Source organism: Populus trichocarpa, chromosome 9, assembly GCF_000002775.5.
Source record: "Populus trichocarpa isolate Nisqually-1 chromosome 9, P.trichocarpa_v4.1, whole genome shotgun sequence".
NCBI lineage: Eukaryota > Viridiplantae > Streptophyta > Magnoliopsida > Malpighiales > Salicaceae > Populus > Populus trichocarpa.
In genome coordinates this window covers 1692116-1705350 of record NC_037293.2, presented here as the reverse complement: position 1 = coordinate 1705350, position 13235 = coordinate 1692116, and the positions used below count along the sequence as shown (strand labels likewise).

Genomic DNA, 13235 nt, shown 5'->3' with positions numbered 1-13235 from the left:
CCTCTGCCAAACCCAAAAATGGACATTTTTGCTTCTAAAACATGCTATTTTATCTCAACAAGTCATAATATCATACAAAAACATGTTTGAATAAAAACAACTGAAAAAAAAAAAGTGTCAAAGCATCAAATTCAAGCATGAGTTACCAAATCAAAAAAATATCAACTTATATGTTCATGCAACATGGATTCAAAATTGATTTTCTAAACCCATTTTGTGAATGAACACGCATGACAAACCCAGGGTAAACACCTTTACTTTAACATGTATAACTTAAGTTACAAAAAAAATTAAAACAATATTGTATATCAAAAACAAACTTAAACAACACCTTTGATGTATAAAAAACATCAAAATAACTTAATTAAATAAAAATCACAACAACAAAGAGGTAAATGCAACATTATTTGCTAAGCATTCAAAACCTCTTTTCTATGCTTGTAAACATAAATATAAAATTAAAAAAAAAAACACCTTAAGCCTACTATAAGAGCCTTCTTTTGGATCGGATGATATATCTAAAACAACTACTCTCTCTCTCTCTTTTATTTCCTTTGAAAAGTTTTGCCTCGCACAAACTTGCTAAGCTTAAGAAACTTGAGAAAACTTTGTGTTCGCCTCTCAAACCTTCATAGCTTCCCTTTCAATTTTGTCTTTTTTTCTTTCTCTTTTTTTTTTCAACCCTTTTTTTCTTGATATTGAGAGGGGTATTTATAGGGTTTTGAGAAGTCTTTGAATCAATTTCTAACTTCTTAGTCTTGAGGGAAGTGTTGGAAAACATTGATAAGAACCCATTGAGAAGCCTTTATGCACAAACACACGAAAACTAAATTGGTTTTTGCTTGATAGTTGCATTATTGGGGTTGATTGAGTTACCCACTTTTGAGGCCTCGTCAAAGCAATTCTTACATCATCGTCGCCTAAGGTCTATAATTCCACATTCATGTATTTGAAGTTTCCAACTCGATCAACCAAAACTTTCAAAACACAGGTGCAAGTTGACGAATGACGTTTCATTCACCTTCTTTTTATTAAGTGTGAACAACATGTTATTTAGGGTTCTTAATTTGTGATTTGGCAAATTTCAATCGAGTCTTTGTTCTTCTAATTTTTTTTAATTATATCCGTAATTGCCTTCAAACATTTAATTTCATGCAATTTACCCTTGCCAAACTCAATTGCCAGCCCCAAAGTTAATCGCTATTTTCATTTTAGTCATTAGTTATGAATTTGTGCATTTCGACCCTCAATTGACCAATAAACTTTCAATTTCTTCAATTTAGCCCTTATTTTGGTCAATTTTAGCCCTTACATTCACGTGTCCTTTCGGTTTGGTCATTGGTTTTGGATTTCTTCATTCAAGTCCCTAATTGCCCATCAAACTTTAATATTTATGCAATTAAACCCCAGATTTGACCAAATTAAATGTTAAAAATTACAATTCGACTCCCAAACTTTAATTTCGTCCAATTAAAGCCTAAATTGACTTCAAAAAATCAATTTTTCTTACAATTTAATCCTCAATAAATTCAATTAGACCTTGAAAAATTTCGATTGAGTCCTTAAACATCTAATTTTGAATTTCCTTCCTCGAATTGAATTTTTCTTTGCTAATAGGGTTTTCATCGGTAAAAATTACACTGTCAAATTTTCTAATATTTTATGTTTTGATCTTCCTCAACTAGTCTTAGACACTTTCCTGGGTGTTCTGATAAATTCTTCTCACTAATATATTTTTTATTTTCCTCCAACATTTGTTTTTCAATTTTTTTGTATTGTTTTTTGTATTTTTTGTTCTTTTGTTTATGTGGGGCCCAAAAATAGATAGCAACAAATAGTATCTAAATAATACCTTTTTAATCATAATCAAATAAATATTTTAATGATTTTTGTGTTTGTATTTATTTTCGATTCGAGTTGCAGGTTTGACAAAATAGCTAAAGTCGGCCCGAGATGATCGAATACATAATCATCTTGATAGTTAAAAAAAAATTATTGTGTATAAATTAAATTTTGAATCCACAATCAAAATTTTACTTATAAATACAAAATACATTAACAGTATTTTTATATATTATTTTATATTTTAAAAAATATTTTTTGATCCACAGCCACAAAGTGTGAACCAATCACTAAAGGTTTGTTTGGCAGTGTGGTTGCGGTTGCTTTTCAAATAGCTTTTCGTGCTAAAATACATGCCAATGATGTTTTTTTATTTTTTAAAAATCATTTTTGACATCAGCACATCAAAATGATTTGAAAACACTAAAAACATATTAATTTGAAGTTAATAAAAAAATAAAAATTTTCAAATTTTGTCAAAAACGCTTTTGAAACGCAAAAACAAACAGGCCTTAAGTAGTCAATAAAAGAAGATTCTTTTCTTTCTTTATTATTATTTTCTTTTATCAAAATAGATTTTGAACCATTGTGAACCTTGATTGTAATTATTGGAATGAAAGGACAGATGCAGGTCTAAAGTTGGATGCCGTAAAAAGTGAAATTTCTTTTCCTTTCTTCTTAAGATGTAAATAAATATTACAGCTAATCTCTCTAAAAAAAAGAAGAAGAAATGTCTACAACTCCTTTACCTATAAAAACAGGAGAAATTATACTATGTCCAAGTATACCAACTCAGCATGATGAATTTCTTCAATCAATAATTAATTATCGTAACTTTAAGGAATTGAACTTATAATTATTAAATAAGTATAATTCTGTTTTTTTATTTTGTAGATTTGAATCTTGAAAATAAAATATAAGATAATTTAATAAATGTTGTGAAATATATTAAGATTGTTTATACAAATTGATATAAATATACCTCTATTGTTAAATAAAAATTAATAATAGATTACCCATATGTTAATTTTTCCACATTAGTAAAAGTTTTGGAAAGGCAAAAGCTGATACTAGCTATCACTGATTATATAATATAATTTAATAAAAATAAAACTATTATATTTATTTATTTTGAGAAAGAAATAAAAATAAAGTTATTATCCGATCAATTTAGATCAAACTATGACAGCCACGGACAAGTTAAAAATATAATATATAGTAACCATCTAGGTGGTGATCCAGTGGTAAGAGCTTGGGACCAAGAGGTTTGCTCTCTCTGTGGTCTCAGGTTCGAGCCCTATGGTTGCTCATATGATGGCCATTGGAGGCTTACATGGTCGTTAACTTCAGGGTCCGTGAGATTAGTCGAGGTGCACGCAAGCTGACCCGGACACCCACGTTAAACTAAAAAAATAATAATATAATATATAGTTCTGCATTTTTGCATATTAATCTCTTCTACACAAACATTTCTTGATCAATAATGAAAGTCTGCTTCTCTTCTTCCTCCACGAACCTGGATTTAATACGTACAATCATACCAAACTGTGCCAGTAAAATTATTCAGAAAGCCTAACTTTGATCAGTCAAATTATTATTATTGCTGTTGTTGATGTGATAATGAAATCTGCACGTGTGTATGACAAAAGAGCGAGAATGAAAAATGTGAGGCTTAATCGAATTCTAATCGATCCGTCTTTAAATATTTCAATTCTTTCATGACAAAATCGAATTCATATATAATTGAAGGTTTTAGGTCATGTGTCTCCCGTTCAATTTTGATTTTATTCAATATATATATATATATATGGTTTATGATGCATGAGGATTTTTTTTAAAAATAATTTTTTTCCATTAATTATCTAGAAAAATATTTTCTTTTATGATATTTTTTTTTTCTAGTGCAATAGTAATAATTATTTATTACAATATTTTTTATTTTTAAGCTAAATTAAATTAGTAGAATTAGAGTTTTGCGGTGGTGATTTTATTCTATAAAATTTGTGGTATCAATATTTTTATAAAAATACCTTGGCACTGAAAAACATTCCATTAAATATTATTCATCCAAAAGTAAAACATTTGTTTTTTAAAAGGAACATGTGTTTCTAGATGAAAAACAAATCTTAATAAAACACTATTTAATTTAAAATAAAAATCAATAAAAGCATGCACTTTTACTTTAAATACACGATAATGCAAAACATGTATTAAAAGAACACTAAATCCAAACATTTTAAGAACAATAACTCTAAAATTTAGAATATTTTAAAGAGCTAAATATAAAGAGAAGGGATAATTGTAAAAATATATTTTTTTATCAAAAATTAAAATATCTTCTTATCATTTTTATAAATTCAAATGTAATTTTCTCTTTTATCTTTATACTTTTTTTTTGAAAATAAACTCATAAAATTACTTTTAAAAGTTTGCAAAAAGGAGCAGCAGCAATGGGGGAGCGCACGGTAAAGGCACGGGGTCGACTTCATTGTAACAGCACTCCAAAAAGAACTAGGGTTTGGGGAAGATGGCAATGGGTAACTGCAGCAATACTGGTACAGTACTATACAGCTCAGCATCTACCAATCAAAACCTATAAATATAGAAAAAACACAAAAAGTAATAAAAATGAAAAAGAAAATACCATTAATAATAACAAAATAATAAAGTTCCAGCCCTCATCTGTATATATATACGTCTCAATCAGTCCCTCAACTGTTGCTATCCTCCTGAGTCCTCTTCTCTCTCTCTCTCTCTCTCAACCAAGCTTGCACTCTTCCTCTCATTCTAGTTTTTTTTTTAAATAATATTCTTATAAAGGTTTGATGAGCTGATGTAGCTAAAAGAAGTGAAAAAACCAAATGGGTTCTCTTTCTTTTTATGTGATCTTCGCCGGAATCTGACATGAGGTGGTACTTGCTATATGTTAGTCTCACCACACACAACCAGAGGGAGTGTGTTTTTGTCAGAATCTCGCCGGATAAATAAATCTGATCCACTTAACTAAAAATCTTTGATTTACCAAAGTACTGAAACTCGTTAGTTCTTGATTCCATTTATTAGATTTTTTTTTCTTTCTTTCTTCTCATCTGATATAAAAAAATATTATTATATTTTTAATGTTGAAAACGGGTTTTGTCTTGTTATAAAGTTCTGAGTTAAACAAGGTTGTAGGATTCTTTCTCGGGCATCCCCTTCACGTATTCCCTTTTGGCCTTAACCAATGGCAACATGCCACATCAGCTCCTTGCTCGTGGGTTTGTTGGTTTGCATATGTGCTGTCCAATATTTCTTTGTTTTTCACTTTTTCTCAATTTTTTTCCTTACAAGAATTTGCTAGATATATATTATATGTTTGCTTAATTTCAATCTTGAAACCTTGTAGAGAGGAGGTAAAAAGATGGGGCATGGAATTGAAGGCTAAAGGGGTTCTTGTGCATGGAAATATTGACAATCGTTGTTTGCGGGTGGAGCATCATCAAGATTCACATGCAAATGCACGGCCGGTGATGTTAAGAGTTAAATCTTTCTTTGTTTCTGTTCATCTGCCAAAGTTCTTTGGAAGTGAGAATCTTGATGATGCTGCATCGGCAATAAACGACTATACAACACAAAAGGACTTGGCAAAAAAAAAAAAAAAAAAAACAGTTTGTGAGTGACACTTTGCTCCTGCTGACCAACAGCAAATTAAAGGTGATTCTTTTTTCTTTCTACTTTGCTTTCTGTTACTGTCAGGTGAGTACATTTAGTAGTGTTTATATTTCTATTTTGTGGTGGATTTCCTAAGTTTGGATTTTCTTTGCAGCTTGCAGAGAAGGAAAAGGAAGGACACCCTTCGTTTTGCTGACTTTAGCAGATCTGTGATTATTCCCTCCGAGGAAAATATTCAGGGGATGCAAATGGTATCTTTTCTGTGTTGCAGATGTGATAGGTAACTTTGTCAATAAGCAAGAAAGGTGAGGGAGGGAGGGAGGGAGGGAGAGAGAGAGAGAGTGTTGATACCCTTGATTGTGTTGATGATACGATACGAGCTTATAAAATAATGGGATTAAATAGGTGAATATACTAGACCCCTTACTGTTTCCATTTCTGGGTGTTTGATTTGAGATCCGTTACAGATCTTTGATTTGTTTCAAAGAATGATTGTTTTGGGTGGTTTTCGATTCTCTTTTTTACACAAAGGCAAAGCAACGATTATGTATGTGGAGGTTCTTTCTTTCCTTGGAGGATAGACATTGTTCATTGGAGTCTGATAAGACAGGAAGTAGAGCATTGAAGCAGAAGCTGATCACATTGGTAAGGATAAGAAGAAAAAATAAAGTGAGTAGTTTTTATCAGATTTTGTTGTTTATGGGGTTTTTTATTATATCAGCTAAAATAGCTTTACTTGAGTTTCAGAGTGTTCTCCATCCCACAATCTTTGTCTTCACTGGAAATGGTTCAAAATACTCTTTGATTATTTTATGGACATTCTTCCAAATGGTTTTTTCTGTGGAATCAGTAGATCCTTGAAAATTATTAACAGTTTTGAGAACTTTGGCATGCCAAATCATGGTGGGAACAGGTCATATTCTCACTGCCATGGTTGTGTAGGCTTTGGCATTAGATCTCTGTACTCACCAATCTTGTTGGTGGACCATCTATCTTGCAACTTGGACCCTCGCCTTGTAGTCCTACTTTTTTGCAGACTTATTCAGTCCACCTATTTTTCACCTCTTTCAATAATAGCAACCTAAGAGATTTGGCAATTTATTCTCCTTTTCTATTCACTATCCATGACAGTGATAACTCAGCCATTTCAAGATTATAGAGATCTGTGTGCCTCCATCGCTGTCTTAATCATTGGTTCACCTATTCCATGCCCGTGTGGTTTCAATCCTCCCATCTACTCTTCTTCTTTATGAATCTGAAACGAGGCAGTACAGGAAGGGAAAATTTAGGTTCACTGATTTACGAACTGTTGTTTTGTTATGTATGAGTTTTATTTCCCGTTTTGTGATTCAAGATGTTTCTTTTAACAATTTAATCTAAGCAATCTATCACTGGTCTTTAGATGTTAAAGTTCGCATTAATTTTTCAAGATTACGTTTTACTATGTTTCCCTTTATAGACTACTCTCATCTCCTTGTGGAAACATATGATCAAGTTGTTCAAGTAGAGTTGTCCCTCTAGCTAGTTCTCCTAGATCAGAAAGAGAGAATTAATATAGCAGAATGTAAGCTCATATAATCATAGTCTTATCACGTAGTTTTCTCATTGAAGTTACGCTGTTTTATGTGTTTGGTTACTCTTCTGTTATTAGAAGCGACAGAGATAGCGGCGATAGAGAAGCCATGTTGCTTTATATTTTTTATTTTAAAAGTATATAAATTCATTTTAGAATTGATTCATAGATAGATTTATTTTATATTTTTGTTTTTATTTTTTCTGTATTTTTTTTATCTTGAGATTTATCTCGAGACACTAACCAAACACAACTTTAATGTTTGACACCGATAAGATTGCTTTGTTTTTTGGTCATAAAGTTCTTATTTTTTGTTCACTACTAAATTCCATTACATTTGAACTTCTTTAGTTTTCAATATTGGATTGGAATTTCTTTAGTTTATATCCCAATTTTCCTTCATTAGTTATTGAAACCACGTTCATGAACTATTTTGAGACTACATTTTACAAGTCTTGTAACTAAGATACTGTAAGTTACTGTTTAACTGCAATAATCTGCAAATAATTGAAGCAGCTCCTGTTCTTCGACCAAGTTAACAGTTTAAATAAGCAAATACTCGCACAAAATCTACTCCCCCTCTTTAGGCTACATGATCATTGTTTTAATATTTCATGTCCAAAAAATCAGAGATTATGAATTACATGTCCTTTCTGTTGGTAATATTTTTGGCTTTCCTTGCGATTTCCACATGCTCCAATGTGTTTTCTACTTTTACCTTTTCTTTTTCTTGTTGAATACCATTGCAACCTTGAAAGCACTTACATTTTCTTGCTTATAATACATGCTCGGAAGTCAGAACTTGAGAGCAATCTTGCAGAAGTTCCTTTGAGTTCCATGAAAATGACTATTGTTTGTGCTTCATCTCTCAGACTACATCAATGTGACCTCATTTTAATTTGGTAAAAGTAGAAAACCAAGTTACAAAGGCAATGCTGTGGAATATACATGGAGAATTCGGTTTATTTCACTGTAGGACTTCTGCATTAGCTGAATATATACGTTGGATTTGATGTTTGCTAAAGGGATCTTTATCACACCACCCATATTTTAATTGTTCACATCAATTCGTTTCATTATAATCAGACCATATTGTCTTTTGAGGTTTTTTTTTCAACATTGCGCGCCTTTGGCTCATACTCAAGTCTCTTGCATCCATGACATGGCCAGTCATTCCCCTTGAAGCTTTTTATTTCTTATCTACAATGTCAATTTGGTTATATCTGTTTTTTCTTCTTTATCGTTACGATTGCATCAGATGACCCAAACGTAAATATTTTGCTTTCTTCACAATGAATCAATTTAAGATCAGAATTTCTGGTGGCAATTAAGGCATCAATATAGGTGGATATATTGTACCAAGCTCGTCTTGGGTTGGTTGCTGGACTCGTGAGTAAGTGGTATGTTTGATGAGTAATATATAGTTTTTTTTTTAATTGAAAATATATTAAAATATATATATTTTTTTTTTATCAAAATCATATAAAAAACATCGATTTGATATTTTTTTTAAAATGAAAAATAATTTAAAAAATAAGTTGAATTGCAAAAAGATTTGGCATGGTGAGGTCAAATCAGAATTGTCAAGATGATCTATGCATTACTGACCGTTTTTAGCATGTGAAAGTGTACAACAATGTGTCTTCATAGACATAATGCGAATCCAACCATCATTCACTAGGGCACTTTGACAACAATATCCCAACAACTGGCTGTTGTAAATACTCTTCTTGTCTGAACGAGTGATATCAATCCAACCGTCATCCATCAAGACACTTGACAACATCCCAATGGCTGAATGTTATCCAAATTGTGTGATAAATATCATACTTATCTCACTAATACCCACACTTTACCTCTCTAATATAATATCTTCTCAAGGACTTTTAAGGCATATTCCTTCTGGGCGGTCCACAAGTTTATCAATCATTGAGGAATATCCCCTTTACTCCCATTACATTACCCATCTATTCAAAATTATCATTGCCAACTATCTAGGTTGTGGCCCAGTAGTAAAAGTTTGGAATCAAGAGGTTTGCTCTCTCTGTGGTCTCAGGTTCAAGCCTTGTAGTTGCTCATATGATGGCCACTGGAGGCTTACATGGTCGTTAACTTCAGGGCCCGTGGGATTAGTTGAGGTGTGGGCAAGCTGACCCGGACACCCACGTTAAACTAAAAAAAAAATATTATCATTACCACTCATACTCTGATCCCTGTCTGAAGTTTTTATGTCCCAATGGCATGATATTTTCCAAAGTATTATTGTTGTCCTCCAAGCTCAAGTATCATCTCCATCCTCTAAACTCAAGTCTTGTCATTGTTCTCGACATTCAAGCATTGCCCACGGATCGGCTCCAAGGGTGCTGACGAGATGAGTACGTACGCCCTCCAGTGTGCACGTGCTCTCTAGTTTGCACTTGTCCTCCGAAGTATCTTTGCCCTCCGATGTGCACATGCCTGCGTCCTCCGATGTATTTATGCCCTCGAATGTGTATCCATTCACCCTCCAAAGTGTGTATGCTATATACTCTTACCTTCCGATATGTATTTATCTTTCGCTTTAGCATCCAAGGCATTATAATTAGGACACAACGCTATCTTTCCTTTGTTCATGACTTATTGTGTTTTAGATTAAATTCCTTATCAATTAAAAAACAAAAGTAGCGGAAATTAAGTACCATAATGACTCACCAAGCATAGCTAGTAGCCACCCTAAGAAAGTTCACATCTCCATCTAAAACAAATCTTATGCTGCCTTTTCTTTGTACAAGCCGTGCGCGTGTGTAAAATAAATGAAAAAGAGTTGAAAATAAAGCTTTTGAATCATGGAAAAACAATTATAAGAAACATAAAACGCTACGCTTTTCTCGTCCAAAGCACTGTAAGGGCTTTATTGAACACGCTGAATCAGAATTAGAGCGTGCTTTTGGGGTAATATTTAAATTATGATCATGTGTTCAAATAATTGGTGTGATATATGTATGTATCTACTTTGTTTTCCTCAATACGATTATACACCATGTCATTTTCGTAGGCACTGAGAATGCCCCCAAGAACATCAAGAAAATTAATATATATGCGATTATACACCTGAAAGGTCTTGTCGGTTGATGTTGCGGCTACCCTAGTTAGGATCCTGAGGAAACATCCTCCTTCAAGTTCTTTTTTTCTTCATCATCATGTATATAGATTTGATTGTGTTTTAAAGCCAAGTGAGAAACAGCAAGGAAGGGCTGTGTAATCTTGGAGAAATCTATGAAAACTATACTGGAGTTTTTCACAAACTGTGTTTATTATAAATTTAGTGTTCAAGTTTTATATTTTTCTATTTAGGTGTTCTCATAAATTAAATACAAAATCTCTATTTCCAATAATAATAAATCATACAAAAACTATAAAAATAAATAGTAGTGAGAATCAGATACGTGTGTTCTTTGGTACTAAAAATTTCTCTCAAAGTTTTATAGATATTTCAAAAACATTTTTTGGAAAAAAATATATTTTTAAAAGAGGTTTCGGTAATTATCTCTTAAATCTTCATGAATAATTCAATATTTCACTAGCGGAAGATTACTTATCATTCGTTAAAACACGTAATTTTGAGTATGGACGAGTCCTTTCCCGGGCCATGATGAGCTAGCTAGCTCTTACAGGTTTAGTTAGATTTTAAAGCTCACTATGTTTTTTTTTTTTTTCCTAGGCAGCCTGAATTATTAGTCTAGCAATGAAAGGCAGTTGGATCCTAGCAGGCCATTGGACCTCGAGACTCGCAGCTGCCATACGAGCCAGGGAAATGTTTCAATTTACCTGGCTCAGCAGGTCCCATCGGTGCATTAATATTCTTGTCTATTTCACCAAAAGAAATCTTCTTTTCCTAGCTAGGATATTATAATTGATATTTTGTGAAAAATACTCTCGAAGGCATTACGTGTATTCTTCGTCTCCTTACATCAATGAGTATTATTACATATCCAAGACTATCATTGAATATCAAACTCTTTAAAATAACAAGATCAAATATTTAATATTTTATCTGAAGAATCTAATCTTTTAAAAATAGTGATATAAAACTCTTTTTGAAAGATAATCATATATATATATATATATATATAAATCGGATTTTAATCATAAAAAATAACACGTAAATAAAATATAATTAAAGAAAAAGATTTATGGTAACAAATTCAAGATAAATTTTATAGTATTAAAAGAATAATTAATTGTATTTTATTAGTTATTTCATGAGTTTACTTTAAAAAAATATATAAGTGAAGATATTTTTATTTTTATTATTATTATTATTATAGTATTAAAATAAAATCAAATATGATTTAATAACTATGAAATAAAATATTCACGAGCCCGTGATGTCATGAGATGACATCGAGAACCCTACGTATGCATTTTCCTAACATCTAGACGTTAGGTTAAATTACATTTATTATTTGGGTTCGTTTGGTGGCCGCACGGAATGGCGCAGTCTGAAATTGGCCTGTAGTGGATTGTTTTTACAAATTTGAGCTCACACAAATTTATATAGAATTCCACTCTTTTTTTTCTTACCTTATGTACAAACTTATTACATATGAATTTGGTTTTTATACATCATATCAAGATTAGTTTTATTTTATATGAATTTGGTTTTAAGAGTTTAATTGAATATCTTCAAGTAAATAATTAATTTTTATTTAATTTCTACTAATAAAAAATATTTTTAACGTATATAATGAAATAATTCATTTTCTTCTAATATTTCCTTTTTTAGCATTGGCTTATTTCATTCTATTAGTTAAATAAATAAACTAATTATTTGTTTATAAAAAGAATTACATTTTTTATTTCATTACTTCCATATATAAAACAACTAATTATTTTCAAGTCATAAATAACAATGGTTATTTTATTTTAATTATTTTAAATAGTTTATTTTATTATGTTAAAAAAACTTATAATTTTTTTAATCTTGCAATAAAAATAAATAAATTAATATTTACCTTTCAAAACTAATTCATGCATTTTCAGTGAACATAGTTATTTTATTTTAAAAAAATCCACTCTTTATTTTTAATTTTTTTAAATCTTGAATTATTTTTTTCAAGAAAAAAAAGTTAATTTATTTAATTTAACTTAATTAGTTTCACAAATGAAATAGGGGTTTAACATTTGAAACCCCAGAACAAAAACTAAGAAATTCAACAACTCATTTTCTCTTCTCTTCACTAAGGAAGTAGTCAGCCTTCCCCTAGGAGGATAAGATTCCTCATTGGGCGTGGCTCCTCTTCTCCATCTCTGGCACCTTGACATGTGACTTGCAGGTTTTTGTTTGTGGTTCAAAATAAACCCTCCTCTGAATATTTTTTTATATAAGATCTGGAAAATGTTTGATTTACGTCACATGTCAAGGTGACGTAAATCATGGGTGCTTGGAATTTTAGGGCATCATGGGTGCTTGGAATTTTAGGGAGCTGGGTCTATGATATTTAGACAGGATATTTGTTTTTAGGGCTTTTGTTTTAATGGGCTCTAGAGTTTTTTTAGATATTAGCTTCTGTTAGGTTTCGGATTATTATGGCTTGGAATATATAGAAAAACAATATTCCAAGTCAAAATAAATTATGTGTATTTAAAACTTAAGGGAAACGAATAAGAGTAGTTTGGAAAATATGTACTTCAATGTTTTTTTTTTCCTATAAGGTTATGACAACCCATTAAATAACAAATTTTTTTTAAAAATCTAATAATACTAATTAAGAAAATAAAATAAAAATAGAATTCTAGAACACTCATTTTTAAATGACAGTTGGTTAATTAAATAAAATTAATAAATTCTAATAAATCTTACAAAAAAGTACCAATAAGTTCAGTTGTAATAAAGAAAAGATAATGAAATCCTGAAAAGTTTTTAAAAAAGATATGCATATTTAGAAGTAGAATAATGATTTTTTTAATTTTCATCACTGTCAATTTTTTTTATTAAAAGATCATACAATGAGATGGATGATATATTTCTTTTTAGTTTTTCAAGGAAGGAAAGAAAAATTCTAAGAAAAAATTCATTCATGATCAAATAAAAAAGAAAAGAATAATTCTTTTTGAGAGAGAAAAAAGAAAAAAATTATAGAAAAAACTAAAAGAGGTGGAGGTTTGATTACTATCCAAAGAAATACTA

General features: G+C 30.8%; 2 long non-coding RNA genes across 2 annotated transcripts; both read left to right on the top strand.

Moving 5' to 3' along the window:
* Positions 1-4483: 4483 nt before the first annotated feature.
* LOC18101964 (uncharacterized) lies at positions 4484-7729 on the top strand. The gene is made up of 2 exons (XR_002983659.2): positions 4484-5535; positions 5648-7729. It is a non-coding gene; the product is annotated as an uncharacterized LOC18101964 (long non-coding RNA).
* A 1336-nt stretch (positions 7730-9065) lies between these two features.
* On the top strand, positions 9066-11046 carry LOC112328624 (uncharacterized). The gene is made up of 2 exons (XR_002983660.2): positions 9066-9577; positions 10767-11046. It is a non-coding gene; the product is annotated as an uncharacterized LOC112328624 (long non-coding RNA).
* The last annotated feature ends 2189 nt before the right edge of the window (positions 11047-13235 follow it).